Source organism: Tupaia chinensis, unplaced genomic scaffold (assembly GCF_000334495.1).
Source record: "Tupaia chinensis unplaced genomic scaffold, TupChi_1.0 Scaffold000523_1, whole genome shotgun sequence".
NCBI classification, from domain to species: Eukaryota; Metazoa; Chordata; class Mammalia; order Scandentia; family Tupaiidae; genus Tupaia; species Tupaia belangeri.
Genome location: NW_006160036.1, coordinates 843,610 through 850,370, shown reverse-complemented (window position 1 = coordinate 850,370; position 6,761 = coordinate 843,610). Strand labels below are relative to the sequence as shown.

General features: G+C 45.2%; 1 pseudogene; it reads left to right on the top strand.

Annotated features, from left to right (window-relative positions):
- The first annotated feature begins 5,426 nt into the window (after nucleotides 1–5,426).
- LOC102498954 (U6 snRNA-associated Sm-like protein LSm3 pseudogene) overlaps nucleotides 5,427–6,761 on the top strand; it is a 3,299-nt pseudogene continuing 1,964 nt past the window's right edge.

Here is a 6,761-nt window from a genome sequence, read left to right as displayed (position 1 = left end):
GGGGGTGATTTCTCGCTTTCTGTCTCTCTGTCTCTCTCTGTCTGTCTGGCGAGGACACGCCCCCTATAACAAAAACCTGTCCAAAAAAAAAAGAAAAAAAAAATACCGAGTCTGGGAGTCAAACCACAGAGTAGGTCATGCTTGATCCAGCGCCTTAACAACCACACTACCTACCTGACCAGCAGTTGGCAGAATGGCTATGTGGCGGGGCTCCCATGTAGTCGGTGGCGGTTCGAGTTCCAGACCCGGCAGCTTAAACTCATGCCAGGCACGTATGCATGCATGCCCAAGATCCTGAGAGGAGAATGGAGAAGGGATCGTGGCATGGTCATCCTCCCTAGGGGGTGATTTCTCGCCTTCTGTCTCTCTCTCTGTCTTTCTGGCGCGTGCACGCACCCTATAACAAAAACCTCTCAAAACAAAACAAAAAACCAACCATGCTACCTGCTGGCCCTCTTTTTTTCCTTAATTAAAAGTGTATTATTTTTGAGTTTAAAACTAGTCTTGAGGGACCAGCAGATGGTGGAATGTTTACATCGCTGGACTTCCATGTAGTTGACTATAGTTTGAGTCCCTGGCTTAAAACTCACGCCCGGACTATGCAGCAACACACACACACACACACACACACACACTAAATAAATAAAAACCAAAAACTCATGCTGGGTGCTTTTGAATGTGTGCCCATGATCCTGAGAGGAGAATGGAGAAGGGATTGCAGTCTGGCCCTCCCCCCTGGGAAGTGATTTCTGCATCTCTGCCTGTCTAGTGAGTGCCAGTAACCTATAGTAACAAAGCCTTATAGTAACAAGTCTCTAAAACAAACAAAGAAACAAACAAATAGTCTTGAGGGCCAAATGGTGGCTTACTGGTAAAATGTGATGTCCCTCAAGGCAATTTAACCTGAGAAGGTTTCCACATTTAAGTCTGGAGATATTACACACTTGCTGGTATTCCATGGTTAGCTGAAGGTTGGAGGTGGATTGTTGTATACAGACCCTGTTGGAGGTGCTTTCTCTCTCTCACTCTCATGGAAGAAATAAGTAAGCAAACAAAAAACCCGGTCTTGGGTCAGCAGGTGGCATGATAAGTAAGGCACTGGACTCCCACTTGGTTGATTGTGGTTTGAGTCCCGGACCTGGTGGCTTGCTTTCACATTTTCCCTCTCTCTCTCTGTCAGTGTGTATGTGTGTGTGTGTTTGTCTGGTGTGCGTACATGATCTATAAATTTTTAAAAAATTATAATATTGGGGAACCAGCAGTTGGCGTAGTGGCTATGTCGCTGGACTCCCACGTAGTCGACCACAGTTCGCATCCCGGACCCGGTGGCTTGAAACTCACGCTGGGCGCGTGTGTGTGCATGCCCGGGATCCCGAGAGGAGAATGGAGGAGAGGGGATTGCGGCATGATCATCCCCCCTGGGGGGTGATTTCTTGCTTTCTGTCTCTATGTCTCTGTCTGTCTGTCTGGCGAGCGCACACTCCCTATAGCGAAAACCTCTCCCCCCAAAAAATCATAATATTAAAATAAATAAATAATTAAACAAAACAGTCTTATCTGAGTTCTGGCTTCCCATTGTATCAAATGTAGATACTATTGATGAAAACTAGAAAGAACAGTAGTGCGTCCCTTTGGATACTGAGCTGAGAAGAGAGAAGAACCCAAAACAGAAGAAGAATTCAGCAATTCTGTTTGAGGCTACCAATTCTCCTGATTACTAATCTGCTACCCCCCTCCCCCCACACACACACACTGCTACTAATTTGTATTTTGTAGGTCTTTTCAGCAGCCTTGGCCTTCACACCCTCAAACACAATAGTTAAGAACACCAAAGCCGATTTGTCTGTCCTCCTCAATAAACCAGAGACAGTAAGACAAAACATCACCAACAAAAGTCTTTAAAATTTTAAAAAGCCTGATAAAGTCTTCCATTCTGCATCTGCCACAGAAGGAAATCGCCTCTGGCAAGCGCCTCTGTTGCTAAACACCTTCTCAACAACATCCCTCCCCTCAGCTGCTTGCCAGAGGGTACCAGGGCCCCTTCCCTGAGGAGTTGGAGAATGGGGAAACCCCTTATAATCACATGGGTAAAACTAATAAGTTTATGCTCTTCAATCATTTTGAGGATCAAAGTCTGATATCTAAGGTCTTGGCAAAAACACAGCAGCCTGCAGGCCTGGGCGGAGCTCAACCAAGAGGCCCTGGATCATGCAGTGCCAGGTGTTATGCACATACTGGTGGGGCCTGCCTGCCATCACACGGTGTGAGGGTTGGCCTGAGAAGGTCAGGCCCCCTAAGCTGATGCTGCAGAAAAGAAAGGATTTGGAACTATACAATTAAAAAAAATTTTTTTTGAGAGGTTTTCGCTATAGGGTCTGTGCGCTTGCCAGACAGACAGAGAGAGACAGAGTAACAGAAAGCGAGAAATCACCCCCCAAGGGGGATGGTCACGCCGCAATCCCTTCTCCTTTCTCCTCTCGGGATCCTGGGCATGCATGCACATGCACCCGATGTGAGTTCTAAGCCACCGGGTCCAGGATGCGAACCGCGGTCGACTACGTGGGAATCCAGCGACATAGCCATTACGCTAACTGTTGGTTCCCTATAATTAAATTATTTTAATACAAGAATTTGGGAAAGCAAGAGGGAAGAACAAGAAGGAAGAAAATAGTAATCAATCAATAGACCAAATTAGCCAATGTTAGAATTGTAGCTTATTTGCTCCTAGATTTTTCTTCTAAGTTTTTCTATAGGTTGCGTGTGTTCACCAGAGACAGAGAGAATGTGAGAAATCATCCCCTAGGGAGGATGGCCATGCCACAATATGTTCTCCGTTTTCCTCTTGAGATTTTTTGCACGCACGTACATGCACCTGGTGTATTTTTCTTTCTTTCTTTCTTTTTTTGGGGGAGAGGTTTTTGCTATAGGACGCATGCGCTCACCAGAAAGACAGAGAGAGACAGAGAGATAGAAAGCAAGAAATCACCACCCCGGGAGGGGATGGCTACGCCGCAATCCCTTCTCCTCCATTCTCCTCTCGGGATCTTGGGCATGCATACACACGTGCCCAATGTGAGTTTAAGCCACTGAGTCCAGGACTCGAATCGCAGTCAACTACATGGGAGTCCAGCGACATAGCCATTACGCTAACTGCTGGTCCCCATCTGGTGCATTTTTCAAGCTGCTAGGTCTGGGACTCAAACTGTGAAGGTGGCCATGTGGGATCTAGCCACCTTACCTACCAAGCCACCTGGTGGTCTCTCTTTTCCTTTGTTTTTTTTTTTTTTTTTCCTAATTTGCCAGAGTATACATGTGCTCACTAGAGAGAAACAGAGACAGAGAAAGAAAGCACACTCCACAGAAGATGGCCACGCCACTATCCCTTCTCCTTTCAGTATTTTGGACATGCATGCACACACACCCGGTATATTTCTCAAGCCGCCAGGTCTGGGACTTGAAGCACATGGTCAGCCATGTAGGATCTTACCCATGGCTGACCTTATCACTGTGCCACTCACCAGTGTAAGTATTTTACAGCTACTGCTTTTTCCTGCAGGTATTCAGATTATCATATTTTTCCCTTTTAACCAGATAACGTGGTGCCTTACATGAACAGATTTTCTACTGCTAAAATGTCCTTGCATTCCTGGGATAAACAAGTGTAATTATGTTCTACTCTGATATCTTTTCTAGCTCTCTGTCTCATTCAGTTCATGCCTTGGAGGGATGTCATTTCCTGTCTTGGCTTCTGGTCAAAAGCTCCAATTTCTTAGCTGTAATGTTCTAGAAGCTCCTGGAAGCTTGGATTTGCTCCTTAACAATGCAGTGGGAGCAGCCAAAAGACTTCAGTGTAGAGCCTGGTGCTTTAGGCTATGTGGGTATTTGCTGCAAAAAGCTGGGGAAAGCCAGACAGTAAAGCAAGTAGCAGTCTTCCAAAGTCACCTACTTTTGTTTTATAGTAAAGTCATTCAAATTCTTTACCCTGTCTATAAAGTTTATTCTGTCTCATAGATTTTCTTGTAAAAGGTGTAACTTTATCATTTTGTGTTTTGAGCAATTCCTAAGTGCCAGAGACTGCTCAGTGCTTTATATGCCTTCTCATTAATAATGCCAGCTACCACTTACTGATCCTTTCTCCAGTTCCAGGCACTGTGCTAATTATTCTACAAATAGTAATTTGCTTAATCCCTTTAATCACCCTATGGGGTAGGTATTATTACCTCTATTCTATGCAGGAGGAAAATAAGGTGAGAGAGGCTAACTTGCAAATGGTCCTAAAACAGAGCTGAGGTTCAAAGTCAGGTTTATCTGACAGCAGAGCCAGCACTCTTAACCACTGCTGCCCACATGAGTAATTAGCTCTTCGAGACCAAGCGTGGCATTTATAAAAAGGCCTGTAAACTCCCATGATCAGTATTATGTACCGGTGGCTCCATGTGACTGGTGTGTGACCAAGCAATGCCAAGTGTGATTGGCTAGAGTCATTTGTGGTCCGATTGGTCTCAATGTCAGCTGTGACATATACTCACATGAGGCATCTGCAGTACTAACTTTCTTGGGGAAATTGTAGTGTTTGCTTTTTGGGGGAGGGAAAAAAAAAAACTTTAAAAAAAACCCAGCTTTATTTGAGTTGCAATTTGTCTGCCACACAATTCCCCAATATAAAGTGTGCAACTCAATAGTTTCTCTTTTTAAAAGTTTCTTTTCTTTTTTCCTTTCTTCCATAAGAGAGAGAGAGAAAGAGAGAGAGAAAGACAGAGAAAGACAGAAAGACAGGCACTTTTGGGAACCAGCAGTTAGCATAATGGCTATGTCGCTGGACGACCGTGGTTCGCGTCCCGGACTCGGTGGCTTAAAACTCACGCCGGGTGCATGTGCGTGCGTGCCCAAGATCCCGAGAGGATAATGGAGGAGAAGGGATTGCAGAGTGACCATCCCCCCTGGGGGATGATTTCTCGCTTTCTGTCTCTATGTCTCTCTCTGTCCGTCTGGCGAGCACATGCGCCCTATAGCGAAAATCTCTCAAAAAAAAAAATAATAATAATACCTCCAGACTCCTTCCAAAGTAAAGTAAAAATCTAATTGCTTCTCCAATAGTTTTACTCAGGCCAACTCACCCCAAATCCTAAAGCCCGTGACCCTATCGGTTCTAGGCCCTTTGCAGAATCTCCATGTACATCGGGTAGTGCCTCCACTTTCCCATGACCAGGTAAGGAAGTAGCTTTCAGTGACATACTGTCCCCCAGGTTTCAAGTTGCCAGAAATATTCTGCTGTACCTCCTCTGTTCTCCCATACTTGCGATTTGTCTTGTATGAAGTGCACGTGGTGTAGATTGTATGCTTGCTCTTGAGAGCGAGGTTAGAAGTATCGACTCTACTTGCCACCTGAGTCTAGCAGTTCCGAGGGTAGATTTTAATAAATTGACATGGATTGCTACATCTACATTGGATTGGAAAACAGCCGGAGTGGAAGCAGGAACATCCTTATGAGGCTGCTTTACCAGACACTGCAAGAGAGGCAAGGCCTTGGCACCAGAAGGTCACATAGTGGCTCAGGTACTGGACTCCCACATGGCCAACCACAGTTCAAGTCCCAGACCTGGTGGCTTGAAAATCACACCAGGTGCATGTATGTGTGTGCCCAAAACACCAAGAGGAGAATGGAGGAGAAGGCATTGCAGCATGGTCCTGTCTGTTGGCGGGGTGATTTCTCACCTTCCCTCTCTGTCTGTCTTTCTCAGATGAGCACACATACCGTATGGTAAAAACAAATAAATTAATAAATTTAATTAAATTAAAATAATAAAAGAGAGAGAAAGAGGGAAGGCCTTCAGCAAAAGAGCAGAAAGAAAAAAGTGAAGATAGTGTGAAGTGGGTATCTTCAGGTATGTTTTGGGAATAATATAATCCAACAGATTTGGGGAAAGACATTCTGAAAATTAAAAACAAAAAAATATAACTTCCGGGCTAGCCAAGCAACCTGGTGATTGAGGGAGCCAGGTCCCACATGATTGACCACAGTTCAAATCCTGGCTCCACTGGTTTGAGAAACACTCTGGGTGCCTGAATGTGCGTGCCCCAAGTCTCCACGGGCTGGAGGGAAGGAAGAGGAGGGAATGCTGTGTTACCGTGGCCCCTCGGCGGGTGTTTTTCTCCCTCCCACCCCAAGTCCCTGTCTCTCAGGTAAGTGCACACAACCTCTGGCAGTAAAAGAACATGCAGCTGCCTGTGCAAGTATTGTTTTTCTGAAAGGAGAAAATAAAATGGGATCATCATGGTGAAGATAGAGTAAATGCAGTGCGTGTTAAGGTTCAACACGGCACGGCACCGACAAGAGAGACACGGATTCGAGACGGAGGGTTCTGAGCAGCAGAACATGCATGAACATCAACATGCAGCCATGTTTACCGCCAGGAGATGTCCTGAGATTACCCCGGAAGAGAGTCTAGTACAAACAGAAGGCCTGGGTTTGCTTTTTGGGGGAGGAAAAAAAAAAAACTTTAAAAAAAACCCAGCTTTATTTGAGTTGCAATTTGTCTGCCACACAATTCCCCAATATAAAGTGTGCAACTCAATAGTTTCTCTTTTTAAAAGTTTCTTTTCTTTTTTCCTTTCTTCCATAAGAGAGAGAGAGAAAGAGACAGAGAAAGACAGAGAAAGACAGAAAGACAGGCACTTTTGGGAACCAGCAGTTAGCATAATGGCTATGTCGCTGGACGACCGTGGTTCGCGTCCCGGACTCGGTGGCTTAAAACTCACGC